Below are 22,517 nucleotides of genomic sequence, written 5' to 3'. Positions count from 1 at the left end.
TGGTAATGAAAGTAGTATTTGATATTGATGTAACTATAGTTAAGATGAATGATTATGGTTTATCTTCTCGGCAAATAGAGATTTTGATGGGTTAAAACAATCTTGTATCTTGGTATATTGTAAATAATCAAATATAGAAATCAATGAAAATTATATTATTGTGGATTCTAAAATACTATATCATAATTGATTTATACTCTTTAACTAGTGAGTGTTTAGATCGAAGACAACGATTTTAAGTCGTGAAATAAAATTAGGAAATTTTACTGAGTCTGGCTAATTCGTGAAAGTGACAAAGGATGGCTCGATGGTGAGCAAGCAAAAAAAAAACAGTAATTGCAGTAAAGTAAAGAAAACAGTAAAGAGTGAGCGACGCAACAGCAACAGCGAGTGGAGTAACGTTTATAAGCAGCGAGTATGATGGTGAGCGGAGCGGTAAAGATGACAGTGAGCAGTATACATATATGAGTGATGGTTGGCAAGCTGTGAGTGATAGCGATAATGAGTGAATGAGCGGTGATAATAACAGCGATAAGGATGGATAGGGGTGTTTTTGTGTGATCTGTATGCTAAACAAATGACTAAATTATCATGACTGAAATGAGCTGATGATGAAAGTGAAATAGCGAATCATATATATAATGCGAAATGACATAAAAAAGGATATGTGATCATATTTAAGAGATTTACAAGAAGACTTCAATGATACCCAGATCATAATATTATAAGTAAGAAAAACTATTGTCACTAGACATTTTTTAGACCTGATAGACAAGCGCCTATGTTTAATTACTTATTTCGGAAATCTGTTTCATTAGTGGCTTTACCTTTCTGATACTTCTCTTTAATCAAAATTGAATTCAGAATAGCAATTAAGCAAGTCGACAAGGCTCCTGCGTATTTAATTACGGAGAACTACCTAAAATTTGTTAATGAATACGACGCATAATTAGGCTTTAATAATCAATTTTTCTGATGCATTTTCCAAAGCGAGTAAAACTCCAAATTTAAACAATCAAATATAAATTTAAATTTGAGAATGAATTTTAAGATGGAGAAATCTTAATACTGCATTACTTCTATAAAAGTGGTAACTTTACATTAATCTAACTCTAACTGAGAGAACTCTCTTACATGATTGAAGCTAGAGTAAAAGCAGATTATCACAGTATGATATATGATATATTATACAAGAAATTTGATCATATTTATAGATTTTATGGATTGGCAGTAGGCGGCAGTTAGAACTGTTAAATGAATCGAGTAGCTCGCGAGCCAAGCTCGGCTAGGCTCGTTTATCTCTATAATTCTTAAACGAGCCAAGCTCGAGCTCAGCTTGCGAGTAGTTTGAGTAGACTCATTAATACTTGGGCATTTTTGTCATTTTATGTATATTAATATATATTAATTTTATTTCATATTTTTTCAATTTTCATTCTTAAAATTTAAAATTTTTCCAACTTCCCACCACATCCCATTTATAAGCAAAGTAGTAACCGTAATCCTAATTTCCTTTTTTCTTCTTCCTCAATCTTCAAGCAGTTATCATTGGCATTAAAACCATCTTCTTTATAATTTTTCAAGATTCTTCCACTATATTCTGAAACTTCTGCCAGTACAATCTTTTAGTTTTATTTTCAAAGGAAATTAAAGTCAAAGCACCACAAGCCACACACGACAACAAATCTTGCGTTGGTATTACTTCTTAGTTTTACCCTCTTTTATTTATTTATTTATTTATTTATTATTATTATTATTATTATTATTATTATTATTATCCGTGTTAATATATTTTGTACGTGTAGTTCCTTTAATTTTTTCCAATTATTTTTCCAAAGTATTGTTTATCTAATTTATTAAAATAGGTGATTTAGTTAATAGTTAGTAATTTTGTTTTATATGAATTATTTTTTGTTTTCTAGTTAGAGCTGTTGTCTATATTTAGATATGTCATACTTTATTTGGAATGAATTTTAAAGAAATAGTTTAATATTTAAAATAAATGAAAATTTATACGTAGTCTTTTTTTTTATACGTTTCTAAACTATTTTTTTTTATTTATACATTCTAATAATTAGAAATAATAAAAATAATATTTATATTTTTTATTTTTAAATAATTTTAAATTAAATTTTTGTGGAATATAATATTTTAGTTTTATTATTTTGCATATTCGTACAGATTTATTTTATATTGCTATTTTTATATTTTACTATTCGCTATATTTATTTGTTTATGATTAATTAGAATCTAATTTTGGTTAATAATTTTTCTTTTAAGGTATGCACAATTTTTTTGTCCAGAGTTTATCATCAACTCCTACAATGGAACAAAACAATGAAGATATGAAACATTTTAATTTGATTGAAGAAATGATTGATGAAATGAGTGAAGAAGAGCTGGAAATTCTGGAAGGTGAAAATAGTTTAAAAGACAAAAATATAGATGATAAAATTGGGCATTTTGAAAAAAAAAACAAAGGAAAAAAAAATCCAAAGTTTGGGATGAAATGACAGAGATTATATTTGAAGATGAACAACCAAAGTGCAGTGTTATTATTGCAAAGGTTATTTTGCTAAGAGTACTACTGGAGCTACTTCTCAGTACAACAGACATTTGGCATCTTGCTTATAGAGGAAGTTGGCTCTCGGGGAAAAAAATAAGAGCACACAAAAAGTGTTGTCGTTCACGGAATGATCCACTGAATCTAGGCTTATTCAATTTGACAACATTAAAAAAAAATTACAGTTGTCATCTAAGAAACTGATTTTGGATTGTCCAACGAGATGGAATAGCACATATTTGATGTTGGCTTCAGCTTTAGAGTTCAAGGATGTTTTTCCTAGATATGCAGAAATTGATCTTGGATTTCGATATAATCCTTCTGAATTATAGTGGAAAAAAGTGGAAGAAGTGTGTGAATTTATAGGGATATTTCATGAAATCACTAATATGATTTCTGGATTTGAATATCCATCGGCCAACATCTTTCTTGTGAAGTTGTATAGGCTTAAAGAGTTGTTGAATGAAAAAAAAAAAAAAAAAAAGACGATATCTCTGATCACATTAAGTCTATGACAATTGGTATGTCTACTAAGTTTGATAAGTATTGGGGGATAGCAATATTCTGTTATCATTGGAGCAGTTTTGGATCCAAGATACAAAATGGTTCTTATGAATCATGTTTATCTAGTGATTTATGGTGAGAATGCAGCAGAAGATTATGTGACATGAATAAAAAAAAATTCTTCATGAGTTGTATGATGAATATGTGAATAGTTACATGTCTTCTCAATCTGAGAGATTGGCTAGAAAAAGAAAAAAAAAACAAACTGAAGTTACTAGTTCTTCTGGTAAAAGGTCTAGTTCATCAGGTATTTTAACTGTAAGGAAAAATTTCAAATGCTTTTGAGTGAAATTGATAAAACTTCTCCGGAAAAATCAAATCTGGATGTTTATTTAGAAGAAGGTAGATATGTTTGTGATGCAAATACAAATTTGGATGTTCTTGGTTGGTGGAAAAGGAGAACGATTGAGGTTTCCTATTTTATCAAGATGGTTGCAGACACACACTACAAAAAAATAATATATTTGTAACGGAATTCCGTTCCTAAAGTTCACGTGGCTAACGTAATTCCATACCTAATTCTGTCTCTAATGTCATTAGTAATGGAAAAAGTAGATTTAGAGACAAAATAAATTTTATTACAAAAATAATTTTTTCTTCTAGTGCACACTTTTTGTCCCTGTCATAATAGTGGCTTCAGAATCTGCCTTCAGAAAAATAAATAAATAAATAATATGAATTAAAATTACTTACATAAAAATTATTTTTGAGTCCGTAACAGCTACGAATCCAATCATTTCCACACAATGCATTTGTATTGTTTCAACAAACATAAAAGCGCGTCGATCATCAATGCATTGTGTGGAAATGATTGGATTCGTAGCTGTTACGGACTCAAAAATAATTTTTATGTAAGTAATTTTAGTTCATATTATTTATTTATTTATTTTTCATATTTGATCATTGTATGTATTTATATTAAATTTCTTACATTATTTTATAGAAACGCAATGAGACCGAGTCAAGTGCACTTGAAGAAGTTGAACTTCCTGAAAATTTTACAAACTCGCAATCTACGTTATGGTTTATTTTTAGTTATTTCAAGGTAAACTTTTATAGTTATTTTATTTACAACTAAAATATACTATATTTTTTTAGTATTATTTTTTTTATTTTATTGACGCAGGTATTGTCTTTTGGTTAGAACTAATTTTCTCAGAAAATGTTCCTTATAGTTGATATGAATTTTTGTAAGTTCATTGATTTATATTAAATAATTGTATGCATTATTATTTTTAATGAAAATTTTAACATATATATTTTTTGTTTCTTTATTTTTGAAGTCAGAGATTGCCAATTTTTTTTTTTTTTTTAAGTGGGTTTGTTAGTATTGCCAATAGCTTTATTTGTTCTTTTTTTTTAAAAAAATATAAGATCCTTGGTGTTTAAAAAAGGTTTAATGTTACTCCTGAATCACTAATTGGTTATTTTTATTGTGGTTATTATTATTATTATTATTATTATTTTATATAAAAACTTATTATTAGTGAAATATAAATATTTTATTAAAATAAGTATATATTAAAAATTATTTATAATTTAATTCGAGCTCGAGCTCAAGTTTGAGCCTTGCGAGCCTAGCTCAAGCTCGAGTTCGAGCATTACAAGCCGAGTTCGAGCTCAAGATCGAGCCGAGCTCGAGCCACTATTTTAGCTCGAATTTATTAACGAGCCGAGCCGAGCCTGTACCGATAACATATTCGAGTTGAGCTCGACCACCTTATACTCGAGCTTGCTCGACTCGTTTAACAGCTCTAGCGGCAGTTGAGCGGTTATAGAGCAGCAAGTGAGAACGGTTGAGAAGCTGTTGCAACCGCTGGACAGTTAGACAGTTAGTTACTTGAGCGGTTGGAATTGCCACAACTCCCAGTTTGCTCGCTCTACGTTAGTTCGGCACAACTTGTCCTCTCTCGCCTTGCAACACTTGGCTTGGCTGGAGGACATTGGCACAACTCAAGCGAGGTTGTCGTCTCTGGCCGGTAATGGATGGTTGACCGTTGAGAGCTCCACAATTAATCAATTCTTAAAACTTCTGGATCATCGTTATTCAGCTGGCTGCACCTTCACTCGTCTTATCATACTTAGGCGTTTCTAAGCCAGATTCGTCGCTTAAAAGGGTTAAAAACATCAATAATCTTCACAAGCGAGCTTTGGATCATATTAAACGAAACATATCAATAAAGTATGTCATAAATCAGATATTGTGATAGCTCTCACATAAAAATCCAGGAAATACATAATTTTATCAAGCGATAAATATGTTATTATTTGGAATTATCATATATAAAGTGAATTTAGGAATGACAACGGAGCAGGTTGAAGACGGGTTTTGTAGGCTCTAGAACTTGCCCCGTCCCGGCTCGGCCCAATCCTAAAACCCGCCCCGTCTTGAACCCACCGGGTTTGGAGCCAACCCGAAAAACCTATTTTATTTTGTAAAATATATTTATATATTATTTTTTTCCTATTTATAGGCTATATAATAAAATATAATTGAAAAGTAAGATATTATTTTGGATCGAAGATGGCCAGATTTGATGATTTGGTGAAAAATACGAAGAACGCCTTGAAGCGTTGAAATGAACTTTGGAGGTTTTTCCTTGCTTTGATGGATTCTTCAACGGCTTTTAGAGCTTTGATTTTTCATTTAACTTGGACATATGACGAAAAATGTTAATTTCATCGATTTTGTCGACCAATAATGGATTATTTGTCCAAATCAGTGAATTTTCGACGAAGAACACTTTGAATGACACAAAGAATATGAGAACATTACAGAGATAGTCTATAAACTTACTCATTTGCTTAAATACTCGATCTAAATTCGGTTTGTCCAATGGTTTGGCCATGACCCCTATTTATAGGGGAGGAGTAGACTCGGTTTCCTTTCCGGGTGATTCCACGTGACTGCATTTTCATTGGCCGATAGGAAGACTTTATGAAATTTCCTTTTTCGTCAGATATTGTTTTTCACTCTTGCAAGGACTTTATTGTACACTTTCTTTTCTCGTCAAGATCTTTATATAATTTCCTTTATCTGAATATATTAATTATAGTTCTTTTTATTGACGAAATTAATTCGTTTATACGATATCTTTCATTTTAAGAAGATTTTGCATTAATAATTGATATTTATTGTATAAAAATTAATATATATCCATAATTAAATATCACATATATATTATTGGAATTTTATTTTCTCCAAAAATATATGTTATTTAATTGAGTTTAGGTATTTATTTTCAATGCTTACACACACAATATTTAGTATGGACCTTTCACCAATACAATCGAAAAAATGTGACGACGGAATAGTTGAATTATGTTGATATTGTGTTATTTTTTTCTTTATAATCTCTTGTTGTTGATTGTAATATATCATACAAAGATTCGTATTTGGAACAATATTAAGATTTATTGCCAGAATTTTATCCTCACATTTAAGCATTTTATATTCTAATTTTTGTTTTAAGCTTATTGTGTTTGTTCATGTGTTCATATGTTTTATTCATAGTTTCAACAATTTGTGATGTATTGTTTTTTATTTATAATTTCAACATGAGCAGACAAGGTTTCATCGATCTTCTTTTTTTTTTAAAACTTTTTTTTTTAATCCCTGTAATACATATACAGAGGCCACGTAACATAGGACATGGGGGCTGTATTATATTTTATTTTATTAATATATATTAATCATAATAATTTAACCTAAATTTTATTCTAATAATATAACCTTGGTTTTGCTTTTTTTCTTTATTTTTTAATATATAATATATATATATAGTATTTTATTAATAATACTATACATTGTATTAAAAATCAAATTAAATTTAACCTAAACTTCAAAATTAGTCTATGCCTCTGTTGCACCCAAATTTAAATCTTTTTTATTTCTTATTCTTTTCTTTTTCTTTAATTTTCTCTCATTTTTTTTTATTCTTCGAAATCTTTTTTCTTTTCCATCTTTTTTTTGGTGTTGGACTCAAATATGATCGGGTGGAACCAACTAGCAAGAACCGGTATTGTTCTTTTTTTTTTTTATATTTACAGTGTGTTTGATTAATAATTTAATTTGAATTTTTTTTTATGTGAAAAATTGCAAAAAATATCCCACACTATACCTCATTATCACTTTTGTCTGTATTTATCTCTCCGGCAAAATATATCCCACATGTTTTCAAAAGTCGCTATTTCTATCATTTGACCGCGTGTGATTGCGCGTAAGGGCGCGTGGTGTGAATTTCACACGCGAGAAAAGGACATAAATAACGAATTTTGTAAACATGTGAAATATATTTTGCCAGAGAGATAAATACATGACAAAATTGATAATAAGGTATAAGTGTGGGATATTTTTTGCAATTTACTCAGAAATTGTGTCATAATAAAAATCATAATATTTTTTGTTAAATTTTGATTTTCGGTGAGTAAATAGAATATTTATTTAAAAAAATTATGTTAGATAATTAATATTTGATTTATTTGTTTAATTATTTTTTAGGTGTATAGTTATGGATAAATTTATTATCAAATAAAACAGGTCTGCTTCATGTCCATCTTTGCACCCACCAAGTAATATGATTGCTAGTCAAATTAGTATTGATAATAGAAAAAGTGTTAAAACAAATCGAGTACAAATAGAATTATCGGAGAACGACATTGTTGGTGATCCAGGATTACGTAAACCGATTGATAGCTATCATATTGATGCTATAGATGAATTAAGAAGACGATATTTGGCTAAAGGGCCTTGTCAACCGCATGATCATGATTTTCCGAAGACTTCATTGGTAAGATTATGAGAAATTTTCAGCCAACATGGTTTGATCAATTTGAATGGCTTGAATATAGTGCACAAAAAGATGTTGCATTTTTTTTTTTTTGTATGATATTTGTTCAATAAAGGCCACAAGCATGGTGGAGATATCATTTTACAGAAGTTGGTTTTAGAAATTGAAAAAAAAACCTTAGAAAAATTAAAGGAAAATGAAGGTCCTTCAACAAGTGCACATCGTTATGCTAAGATTCAGTGTTCGTCATTTCAAGATCAGCGACATAATATTGATTATATAAAAAAGCTAGGAGGTAGAAGTTTATTACCGTATTCGGTTAATAACAGTTGTGGATGCAGTCAGATTTATTTTATAACAAAGTTTGGCTTTCCGTGGGCATGACGAGTCACAGAAGTCAATGCATAGAGGTAACTTTCTTGCACTTTTGAAATGATATTGTGATTGGAATGAAGAAGTAAATAAAGTAATGAATTCAAATGCTCCGGGAAATAATCAATTGACAACTCCTATAATTCAAAAATAAATCATCAATACTTGTGCAATAGAGGTGAGAAATATTATTTTAAACGAGATTGGAGACAAGTAATTTTCTCTTTTGATTGATGAAGCTCGAGACAACTCGGTAAAAGAACAAATGTCTAGAGATTTGTGAACAAGAGAGACGTGATTGAGCGATTTCTTGGAGATGTGCATGTTAAGGATACCTCTTCAAAATCTTTAAAAGAATCCATTGATGATTTCTTTGCAAAGCATGACCTATCATTTTCAAAGATTAGAGGTCAAGGTTACGACGGAGCTTCTAAAATGCGTGGTGAGTTTAATGGTTTGAAAATGCTTATTTTAAATGAAAACTGTCAAGCACATTATGTTCATTTTTTTTCTCATCGACTTCAGTTAGTAATTGTGACAACTTCAAGGATCATGCATTGGTGAGTAACTTTTTCGATCATTTAATTATGATTGTGAATCTTGTTGGAGCTTCACGTAAAAGTAGAGATGTTCTTTGTCAAAAGTATCATGATGATCTTGTACAATACATAGACTCTGGTGTAATTGATATTGGAAAAGGAAAAACTCAAGAAACAGGCTTAGCGCGGCCAGGTGATACTCGTTGGGGTTCTCATTATAAGACAATCAGTCGGATTTTAGATATATGGTATGCAATTATAGATGTTCTTGAAGTTATAATTGAGGATGAGATTGAAAAAAAAAAAAAAGTAGAGTTTCCGCTGCAGGTTTGGTTGAAAAAGTATTGACTTTTGAAATTGTTTCCATTACTCATTTGATGTTCACATTATTGGCAAAAACAAATGCATTATTAGCTGCTTTGCAACGAAAATCTCATAATATTGGTAATGTTGTATCTTTGATTATAGCATTGAAGGATGATTTGAAGGAATTTCGGGACGAGGATAGTTGGGAGAAATTCATGTGAATTGTCTTCAAATTTTGTTCTAAAAAAGATATTTTTGTGCCGAATATGGAAGATCCTATGTCTGGTCGAGTTAGATCTCAAAGAAAAGTTGATGGCCAACCAAAAACTTATTTTCATTATTTTCATCGGGATATTTTTCTTCAGGTACTTGTCTACTTTAATTTCATAGTAGAAATATTGATTATTTTACTTCATTTACAAATCATTTGTTTATTTTATTATTATATTAGGTTGTTGATCATATCACACAAGAAATGGATAATCGTTTTATGGAGACAAGTTCAGAACTTCTCTTAGGCATTGCATGTCTTGATCCTAGAGATTCATTTGCCAATTTTGATATTGATAAACTACTTCGTCTTGCTAAGTTATATCCAGACGATTTTGACGATGAGGTTATGCTAGCTGCAGAACTGAAACAATATATCTCTATTGTTAAAAAAGTTGAGTCTGTATTTTTTTCTGATCTTAAAAGTATTGAACATGTTTCTAAAAGGATGGTTGAAAGAAGATAACATACTATTTTGAAGTTAGTGTATCGACTAATCGAGTTGGTCTTAGTTCTGCCTGTTACAACAACTACCGTTGAAAGATCTTTTTCTGCGATGAAGATTATCAAAACTGATTTGCGAAGTAAGATGGGAGATGATTTTTTGAAAAATTCTTTGGTATATTATATTGAAAAAGAAATATTTGTAAAGGTTGAAACTAAAGCTATTTTGCAGTGTTTTCAAAATATGACAACTCGAAGAATACCGTTGTCCGACAGCAAATAAACTGTTAGTCTTCTTACATATATAATGTATATATAAAATATATTATTTTTAAAATTTTATATCCCCCTCTTATGTAATGCTAGTTCCGCCCCTCTACGTATATATTCCCATGGAGTTTCCATTATCCGTAAACTTGAAGGAGAATTTTCTAGCGTCACTTTCATCATCTAATTGAATAGAAGATGTAGTGCAGGAGAATTGGGAGCTAGGTGCTCCGATGACGACGAGACATGTGTTGCATTATGTTTTCGAAAAATCTTTCTAGGAGACACATTAGTTGTGATCTTTAAATTTTTCAAAGTCTTTTAATTGATTATAAACATGATCAAATTTAAAAATCTTGTCATTTTTACCGCAAATACTCGTCTAGAGTCTCTCACTTGAAAAAAAAAATTAAAAAAATTATAGTTAGAATACTAAATTTATGAAGTTTTAGAATAATAAAAATTAAAGAGATATTTACTATACTGAATTTTGATGCACCACTACCACTGTACTGCAATTTTTTTACTTTCTTCGTACAAAAAAAGAATTATTTGACTTATTTTTGTAGCCTACCATCCAAATCTGTATAGATTGAAAATTGTGTGCAACTCATTCTTCTTCCTTCTGCACATTATAGGCATCATCCACTCGTGTCCAAAATACTACATCCACTCGTGTCCAAAATACTACAGATATTTGGTTGGGGGCACCAACAACTCCTAGCATCGGCTAAAAATGTATTAATGTAGCTACCTTAGTTATCGAGCAATATAATAATTCAGATAATTACTCGCATATATAATTTTTTTATTTAATGTAAGATTTATTTTAATTTAGCATTTTATAAATTTCCGTATTTAATATCATGTTTGTTTTGGTATTTAACTTTTAAAATTATTTTCATGAATAATAAATAATTATTTATTTATACTATAAATATAATCATTATATAATGTTGAATGTAAATTGTAAATATAAAAAGTTGTTTAAATAATATATAAAATGAAATGTTTGAAGAATATTCTATTTGGAGTGAAAATTAGAGTTACAAATTAAAGTAAATATATTGTAGCAACTGCATTTTTAAATTAAAATTGTATAAATGAAGTGTGTTGGTTGAAAATAGCCCAAAGAGAATATTTGGTTAGTCTCAACCATGTATACCAGTTTGTGTTTTTTAATAGTTAAAAAAATAATACTCTCCATCTTAAAAGAGTTTGACCGTATTTTTACTAGTGATACAATATTTAGAAAATTAAGTTTAATAAGTTAATGATAATAGGCTATGAAATAATTTTATTAATTTTTTAATGTGAATGGCGGTGTTAATATTTTTATAATAAAAATTAATATATATGATTAAAAAAATTTAGAATATATGTTTAAATATGTTTAAATATTATATATCAATAAAATATATATAATATGTATATCATTTTATAAAAAATAATATTTTATATAATACAAATAAATAAAAAATATTTATTTATTTTTTATTAAAATAAACTAATTTATATAAAATAGAGAGTTTTTAACATAGAAAAAAAAATATTTATTTATTGAGGAGAGAGTATAATCATAAAAAAAAAAAAAAAAAAACAGTTCGCGAAGACTAAGTTCGGCTCGTTAAGAGCTCGTTCTTTAAGATAAACCAGCCAAACACGAATATAAATTTCGGCTCGTTATGTTCATGAACGAGCCGGAGCTTGTTCGCGAACGTTCGTGCCATATTTATTAAAATTTTAAATTAAAATTTTTTTATATTTAATAGGTATATATATCTTTATAAATATTATATTTAATTATTTTTAATTTACATTTATTAATAAAAAATATAATTATTATTAATTGAATTTAAATTTAAAAAATAATAAATAAATACAATAAAAAAAATTCTCTTAACGTGCCGAGCCGAACCGATCACGAACAGAAAATTACTAAACGAGTCGAGGTTAAACAAAAAATTTAGCTCATATTTCTTAACAAACGAATACGAGCCGAGCTCGAATCCTTAACAAGTCGAACTCAAATATGACAAGCTCGGCTCAGTTGGGCTTGTTTACAGTTCTCCAAGAGAGGTCGAACTGAAGGAATTTCGAGTAAATCTTATGTGTATATTAGAAATTTAATTTAATTGATTTATAATATATTAACTGTGTTTAAAATTGATAAACTTACTAAAGATGAAAACTTGACAGAGTAAAATATAAAAAGTTTCAACTGTTGTGGAATGAAAGGAGTAATACCCCTCTGTCCAACCAGAAAGTATACAATTATTTTTAGGTCATTGTATTTAATATTAAAAATATTTTTATATTTACATAATTTACTCCACAAATATCATTGTATTTATATTATAAGAGACTAATAGAAGTTTATTTTTTCATTTTCTCTTAATTTGTACTACGTTTTGATATAATAATACATATTCAAAGATCAATAAAAAAATAATTGTTTACTTTCTTGCTGGATAGAGATAATATTTTATAAGTTGATAAATGTTTGTAAGAAAATTTTAATATTTTTGTTGTTGTGCTTTATGTATAATCTAATAATATGTGTAATTATATCTTTTTACTTAATATTAAAAGATATTTTGATATTAATATGAGTTAACTTTACTATAATAGAAACGATATGTACTTTTTGGTGGGACATAAGGAGTAAAAGGCTTATTAAAATATTATTTTTTTTGTTCTAAAATTTTTTTAACATATTTTTTTATATCGGAATAATTATTTTTTTATGAAATATTTAAAAAATAATAAAAGTTACTTTTTTTCAAACAATATTATGAGTTTGTTTTCGTTTGTATTTTAAATATAAATTAATAATATTTAATTTGTATGATTTTTTATAAAAGATATTCATTTCATCTTACGTAAATTTATATATTTAGTCATTTTTGTCCATCTTATAATAATGTATATATTTTTTTTAGTAATTATGAACTCACTATTCAATACAAGTAGCCGTATTTTCTTATATATTTACCATTAAACTATTACTTTTACATAAAAAAGTAAAAGTAAAATATTATTTACACTATTTTTAATCATTCATTATAATTAAAATACTCTAATTTCTTAAAGTCGTACAAAAAATAAATACATATCTTTACTCGGGACCGAGGAAGTATTATTTTCTCTTATAAAAATATCAAATTAAAATATTATTTAAATCAAAATTAAAAACAAACAACTAATTTTAAATCGAAACAAAACAAATCAAATACTTTTTCATAAAATTTTCATATTTTCCGATAAGTAACAACAAAAATTCATAAATCTAAAACATCAAAAGATAATAAATGTTTGGTTCTACGTTTTATTTTTGGTAACTTTAGAATAGTAAAAAATTTAAATTATAATAATTATTTAAAATTATATAAATAATATTTGATTTAATATTTTAAATAATTTTTTATTCAAATTATATTTAATAAAATATATATAATATAATGTTGTAAATTGATAACGCTAGTAACCAGTTAAAATAGAAAGAAAAACCATGCGGAAAATAAATTAAAAAAAAAAAAAGAATATTTGGTTTTGATTTGAAGTCGAGTTTTTTTTACAAAAAAAAAAAAAATAAAATAAAAATTTAAAGTGTGTTTGTTTGGGGGATTGATTTTAAATACACTATTTATTCTATTTTTTTTCCCCAAAAAATATCAAATCAAACACCTATTTTTAATTTTTTATATTATACTAGAAATCAATTTTACATTCAAAACATCACGTCAACACCTATTTATATCACATTATACAATTATTCAAATTCAAAATTTTTACTATTCAAATCTCAACTCAAAATCGAAACCCCCAGACAAACAAACCCTAATCTCAAGAGACATAACAATTCAAACCCAAATAGTTCTAACAAATTTGTGCGTGCGTGCCTTGTATTAACAACAACAACAAAAGGTCTTATTATCAAAATTGTGTGTATCAAAGTGTTTAACCTGGATTTGATTAAATAATACTTATGCAAATATATTACCTCCGTTCGACTCTAAGGTCTTATTTATTTTTTGTATGTTTATCTTTAAATATTAATTATTATATCAAAACATAGTACAAATTAAGAAAAAATTACAAAAATACTTTCATTAGTGTCTTATAATACTAATAGAATAATATTTGTACAAAAAAATTATAGAAATATAAAGATATTTTTAATGTTAAATACAATGACGCAAAAGGTAAATCTGACCTTAGAGGCGGATGGAATGAGTATAATTTTTAATTAATTTTCTCTTAATATATTTTCATTGAAATTATTTTATACTCCCTCCGTCCCAGATACCATATCCACGTTGCCGTTTCTGTCCGTCCCACATACCATGTCACTTTCCTTTTTTGGAAAATGATTACACACTTTAATCTCATTTTAAAATTTTTTAATTTTAATTAAACTAATTAGTTATATTAATCTTAATTTATAATTATTTATATTATAAGATAATTATTTTCATTAATATATTCTTAATTATCTATTAATTATACCTCTTCTAAAATACTGTATCTACAGTATAAGAGACACGATATCTGAGACGAAAAGAGTAATAAAAATAGCATATAAAAAATACAAATTATGTATTGATGAATAAGACTATTATATTGATTATAATTAATTCATAATATCAGTATAATATAAAACAATGCAATGATAGATGTAAACTGACAGTACAAAATATGATATATTTTCATGTGCTGTCTAATATATTTTTATGTACGGAACAGAGATAATAATCATGATTACTCTCATTCTTTTGTACGTTTCTTATAAACTTTTCGTTTTATTATAAAAAATATCAAATTAAATAATCTTTTCTACTTTTTATTTTATATTAAAAATTAGTTTCAAATTCAATTTTATATTATTTAATATAGGACGTGTTTGACAATTAGCTGATAGTTATTAGTTGTTAGTTTATTTAATTAGCTGATAGTTGTTAGCTGATTCAATTAGCTGGTTTGACTAGCTGATTCGATAAGCTATTTGTATTAAAATGTTTGATAAAACAACTGTTTGATATTAGCTGTTTATACGTAAAATGACAATTGAAGACATTTTTATTTTATTTTTGTTTCTAATATATTCAATTATTTTCTTTTGAGTTTAGAATGTTTTAAATTTTTTGTTATTAGTTATTGAAAATTATAAAAGTGTTATAAAAGTATTTATTTTTATTACAGTTAGATTTAAAAAATAATATATTTTTATTAAAATATATAAATAATTTTTTCTATTGAAAATGATGTAAAATATAAATAATAAATTTTTTGTGTATATATTTATTATGTTAGTTATTGATTAGTTCATTATATTTATAATTTTCAATAAATTTAATTTATTTTTAGTATAAAATTTATATAATGTAATTTTAATATAAAAGTAAATTATTAATGTTTATATTTTCTATTTTATATTGATTTTAATAAATTTATATATTTTACAATTAAAATAATTTTTATACTTCCTTCGTCCCCAAATTAAATATTCATTTGCTTTTTTGCACGTAGTTTTAGAAATATTAGTATTATATTGAGATATAGTAGGAATAAAGTAAAAATGACTAAAATAACCTTATTAGTATGTGTGATATAAAGGTAATTGCATTTGTATAATATATCGTACATTTGTATAATATATTGTAAGTTGTAAGGGTATTTGTAATGTTAGGTAGATAGTATAGTTACTAAAAAAGGAAATGAATACTTTGTTATGAGACGGACTAAAATGGAAAAATGGATACTTTGTTATGGGACGGAGGGAGTATAAAAATTAATTATTTTAAATTTATAAAAGTAAAACTATAATATAATAAAATATTCTAGTATAATTAATAAATAATCAAAATATATTTATTTGTGTAAAATGCATAATAAATTTTTAAGGGCATATAAGGAATAAAAAAAAAATTTTTACAGAAAAAGCTATTTCAAAACGCTGGGTAAGTTAGCTTTTCAGAAATTAGCTTTTTGAGTCCAAAAAGCTATTCCAAAAAGCTAATTTACCAAACACCTAAATTAGTTTTTTAACTGGTCAAACAACTAAAAATTGTTCAATAAGCTAAAAGCTCTTCAAAAAGCTATTTTCCAAACACCCCATAATATAAATAAATATTAATATAATATTTTTAAAATAAAATAATTTTTCAGTGTAATTTAAAAAATAAAGAAAATATATTTAGCTTGATATATTTTTTTTTTTAATGTATAAAGAAGTACTTTTATCTATCTTTTAAAAATATATTCATTTACCATATTAGTATGTCTATAAAAAATATTTTCATATTATATTTAGTAAAAAAAATTATAATCTCTATTTACTATTTCTTCGGACTTACTGTGTTCACATTGGTATTTTTGTCCATTCTATGTTTTATGTCATTTTTATTTTTTTAAAAAATGATTACACATTTTAATCTCATTTTAAATTTTTTAATTTGCAATATTTTTAATTTTAATTAGACCGATTAATTATCTTAATTTTAATTTATAATTATTTTTACTAATATATTTTAAATTATTTATTATTATACTTATCTTAAACTCGTTTTTACAGTAATTCGGACACACTGTATACGAGAGAGAGAGAGAGAGAGAGAGAGAGAGAGAGAGAGAGAGAGAGAGAAAGAGAGAGAGAGAGAGAGAGAGAGAGAGAGAGAGAGAGAGAGAGAGAGTATTTATTTTATCTATTCATATCATTGCAACTGATGAGATCCCACGTCTTTTTTTACACATACTTATTTTGAAACATGTGAACAAATACAGCCATAAATATTTTTATATTTCTTAATATTAAAAAGAAAAATAATACTAATTATATAAATATATATATATATATTGTGTTGGTCAAATTCATAAGAGGGATCTTCCAGTGATCGAGGAATTTCACATGGTGTCCTTCAAGAAAGGGCTTTTTTTTTATTTATTGGCCAAACAAGATTATGATCGAGTTGATTTGAGGACCTCTCTCTATATATATATATATATATATATATATATTTATTTTTTTTTCATTTTTTTTTATGACGACCTATATATATATAATATATTTGTTGAGATTTGCCAAACATGGTGTCTCTCCAGATGTGTTTATTTTGCCAAATTTTTCTAAATTTTATTATTTATTCCGTCTCATAAAGAAATATCCATTTATTGTTTAGAAATATTAGTATTATATTATGATATAGTAGGAATAAAATAGAAATAATTAATATTACTTTATTAGTATGTGTGATATAAAGGTAATGTCTCATCCTTACGCTGTGTTAGTTCCGGATTTTCAGGATTTGTATAATATATTGTAAGTTGTAAAGGTATTTGTAATGTTAGGTAGATAGTACAGTTATTAAAAAAGAAAATTGATACTTTATTATAGAACGGACTAAAATGAAAAAATGAATACTTTGTTATGAAACGGAGAAAGTATTTGAATTCGTTGTTCTTGAAAAAAAAACAAAATCACAAACATCTCATTGAATAATATTTTAATATTAAATCTGAAGTAATTTTTCACAAAATCAATCAAATGAAAACCCACCCACCAAACTTAAAAACCAATATTTTAATTACTATTTGATTTATAAATATATAAATTTTTCAATAAGACATATATAATATAGATATTATTTTATAAAAATTAATTTTTTATATAATATAAAAAATATTTATTTGTGATTAATAGCATAAATTAATTTTTAAAAATAAAAAATTATAAATATGCATATAATATATTTGTTTATTAAAAAATAGAAATAAAATATTTAAGTGAATATCATACTCCCTCCGTCCCAAATTTGCGAGAGAGTTTGTATCTTTTGTTAATATAACTAATTTGTGTTAAATTGTTGACTTTTTTATAAATTGATAGAATGAATACTGTGTGGTCGCGTGTATATATTAGGAGTGTGTTTGTTTAGTGAAATTGTTTGAAGAAATATTTTTCTAGGTGATATATAGAAAATTGTGTAAATAATATAAAAATAATAACAATGTGTAATATATTTTTTTTGAAAAAATATATTTATGGGAAACATATATACATTAGAAAAAATTAACGATATTTTTCTAATATTCAGATATATCTATTTTCTTTTTTAATAAAAGTAATCATAATATTAAAAGAATATCGTTAATTTTTACTTAAATTTAAAATATATCATTACACATAATATAAAATTACTTTATACATAGTCAGATGACAAAAATATTAACATCTTAGAAACTTTCACTAACAAATAAAATAGTATTATTTCTTAATCTATTACTCTCCATTGTCCACCATATTTAGTTACACTTCATTTGCAATATATTTAGTTACACTTCATTTATAAATTATAAAAGAAGTGTAACTAAACAAGGTGGATAAAGAGAGTATAAAATTTCAAAATAATATTTTGAAATGAGATGAAAAAAACTCCTTCCGTTTCAAAACAATAGTCTCATTTTGTCATTTTCGTCCGTCCCAAAATAATAGTCTCATTTTCATTGTCGATAACTATTTTCTCACTTTTTTACAATAATTATATAAAATAGGAGTATTTTGGTATTTTAAAAACACTTTTTATACTCGTGTCAATATAATACTATTATTCTTTAATTCTTGTGCTAATTTCAAATGTCTCTATTATTTTGAAACCGAGGGAGTATGATTTACATTTTTTTCTCTTATAAAAAATCAATACTCAATAAAAAATAAAAAAATAAAATATTAGCTCATAGTGGATCAAATATGGGCTACCGGGTCAAGCCACATATCAAGGCTTAATTTTCAATAGGCCTAAAACAAAACTATAATTTGGGCCAACCTTAACCTTAATTAAACCTACACAAAATCAAAATACACTCATCTAGTTGCATCTAGTTTTTGATTTGTTAATAAAGCACTAACAAGTGATAATAATAATAATAATAATAATAATAATGATGATGAAAAAAAAAAGAAAGAAAAAAAAAGAAAAGAGATTCTTCTTACCTTTTAGTTCCATAATGTCAACGCTGTTATCCATCGTCCACCTCCACTTTCCTCTACTCCGGTTTCATCCACTTGCACTTTCTGTTTGTTTTTTTTTTCTTTTTTCTTACAATGCCCTATCCTGTCTTGTCTTGTCTTGTCCCGCGTGCGTACGTGCACCATTCCAACATTAAATTTAGATAAAATTGCTTATAATTCCCATATGATTTTAAAATTCAGCTCAAAATTTTCATGTACTTTAAAAATTATATGGTACCCTCTTATACTTTAAAAAACGTTGCATAAAACCCCACCACCATGAAACTTTCCTCGTGTGATAAGAAGATGATTTCCTATCTATATGTTTTGCATGGCAATATTTTTTAAAGTATAAGTGAGCATCATGCAATTTTTTAAAGTAAAATGAGGATTTATGCTGAGTTTCGAAACCACAAAGTGGTTTCATGCAACATTTTTTAAAGTATAAGGGAACGTCATGCAATTTTTAAAATAGAGGAGGAATTTACATTGAGTTTCGAAACCATAAGGGAGTTATGGACAATTTTATCTTAAATTTATATAGAAGCACAAAACCCTAACTTTATTTTTTTTTTGCAAAATATCCATACAACAGATCATGTAGAACATAATTAATTAATTAATTAATTTAATTATCGAGAAGAATGATAACCTTATTCTTCTCCACCTGCCCTTTCATCAATTAATTAATCTCAATGAAGCTTTTCAGCCATGGCGATTCGAGGGATCGGATCGATCGTCTTCTACCCTTAATTAATGAATTGCAGAGAATGGATTGCCATAGATAAGATGATTATTTCATATATTGATCATTATATATCGTATCTTTCCTCCACTATTATATATATATATATATATATATTTAGAGGGAGAAAGTTGGGCACGATGAGCAGTGTCCATAGACATTAAAAAAAATAGAATTTTTTTTTGTCCCTACAATTTTAGTTCTTTTTATCTAGATCAAATTAAGTAATATGAATATTTTATTAAAATTTATAAAATAGTTGCAAATTATGTGTTGATTCAATGAAGTCAATACCGTGTTGATTTAATCGAATCAGTATCACCAGCGTATATTTATACATATCTCATCGTATGTTGTGTTATAAAATAGCATATGCTGAGTTATAATATATAATGTATATTGCATTATAATTATACTGAAATATGTATAAATATACATTGGTTATAATGCAATATATATTACTCCCTCCTTCATTCAAATTTATGCTCATTTCTTTTCAGAGTTGTCATAAAAAAATATTCTCGTTTCATTTTTAAGTAAAAAAATTATTACACTTTTGTATTTTTTAACTATAAAAGAAAAAAATAACAATTATTACTTACTTTTATTATATTATTGTAAATAATATTGATTGAAGGGAATAAACATTTGCATGACGGAGGAAGTATATTATTGTAAATAAAGATTGAAGGGAATAAACATATGTTAGATAACTCAGCATATGATATCTTATACTCTGTTATAGGATATGCTGATTCTGGTCAAGTGAGCAACATCCATGCCAGTATAAAATAATTAAAATTACTTATAAATATACTAATGATAGTAATATTTATTGTAAATAAAGGTTGAAGGGAATAAAAGTTGAAGGAAGATAATAGTTAAATTTTGACATTTTAATTTTGTCAAAATTAATAACAAAGTAAATTTAGAGAACAAACAAAAAAAAAAAATGAAAATAAATTTGATGATAGAAGAAAATAGTTTTTAAATTTAAAAATAGAATAAATACAAATAAAGTGTAAATATTATAGAAAAATTGTTAAAATATTAATTAAAAAAGTAAGGTACATAAAAAAGTGATAGCAAATTGAGTATTTATTAAATAAAAATAATAAAATTATATGTAAGTAAAGTTTTAATACTCTCTCCGTCACAGATACTATGTCTGCTACATTGTAAACACGGTATTTTAAGAGGAGTGTAATTAGTAGATAATTAAGAATATATTAGTGAAAATAATTATCCTATAATATAAATAATTATAAATTAAAATTAAGATAACTAATTAGTTTAATTAAAATTAAAAAAAATAAATTAAAAAATTTAAAATGAGATTAAAGTGTGTAATCATTTTCCAAAAAATGAAAGTGACATGATATGTGGGACGGACAGAAACGACAACATGGATATTGTATGTGGGACGGAGGGAATATAAATATATTATACTTTGTATATAAATTTAACCATATAAAACAATGTCATAATTATCCTGGACATAGCCGTTGGCACTGTGTAAATATATATGATTGTTGTTACCTGATTGACTAATTATAATTCACAAAATATATATAATAATATAATGAAATATGAATCAACAGAGTATATATTAATATTTTCTCATTCCAAAATCAATTGGATATAATATATATATATATATCTCCGTCCCAATAATTTATTCTTATTTTTTATTTTTGTATGACCCACGTAATTTGTTATTTCTTTTGAAAATATAATTATACACTTTAATCTCATTTTAAAGTTTAAATTTTATAATTTTTTTAATTAAACTATTTACTTGTATTAATCTTAATTTGCAATTATTTTTACTATATAATAATTATTTTGACTAATATACTTCTTAATTACTTATTAATTACACTTTACCTAAAATTTCGAATCTACAGTAATATGCTCATATTACATGGGACGGAGAGAGTATTTTATTAGGACATTTAACGAATATTAATATATATTTTTTATAACGTAGGAATTTGCAATTCGAATAAATTTTTCGATCGAACCTAATGATCTTCAAATTAGGTTCGACAAGGCAAGTCAACGAACCATATGTGTCAGTCAAGACTCGGAGATATCGAAAGTTTAAATATATGACCTACGATCACGAGTCCATCACCGCATCATCCCTTGTAAGAAAGTTAAATTATATGTTTCTCCTTGTTTATATGTATTTTAATTTAAATTTAAAATAATCATATTTATAAAATAATAAAAAAATATGAAAATTTTTATGGTAGTATGATAATTTATTTTAGACATAGCCGAAGGGATTATTATATAAACACACAATATATAACAAGAGTTCACTCCGCACATATTACAATTAATGTCGACACATAAAAAAATATCTATCTAGCTAGCACATATATAAAATAAACACACGAAACTAAAAATCTATCCAACATGTACTATATAAATTGTTATTTCTCGTCTCCGCTGAAAGTGCTATTATTATCATTTTTGTCTATTTTCTTAAATAAAATATATATTTTTTATTTTAATAAAAATAATCAAATATTAATATCAAATATATTTTAAATACTTGTATTAACCAATAAAATGTTGCTTATTTCGTCCATTAAAATTATATAGGTTTAATTGGCATGAAAACTGTAAAATAATATTTTAA

The sequence above is a fragment of the Andrographis paniculata genome, unplaced genomic scaffold, assembly GCF_009805555.1.
Source record: "Andrographis paniculata isolate CXL003 unplaced genomic scaffold, ASM980555v1 Contig64END, whole genome shotgun sequence".
In the NCBI taxonomy this organism is placed as follows: Eukaryota; Viridiplantae; Streptophyta; class Magnoliopsida; order Lamiales; family Acanthaceae; genus Andrographis; species Andrographis paniculata.
Note: the sequence above shows the minus strand (reverse complement) of the source record.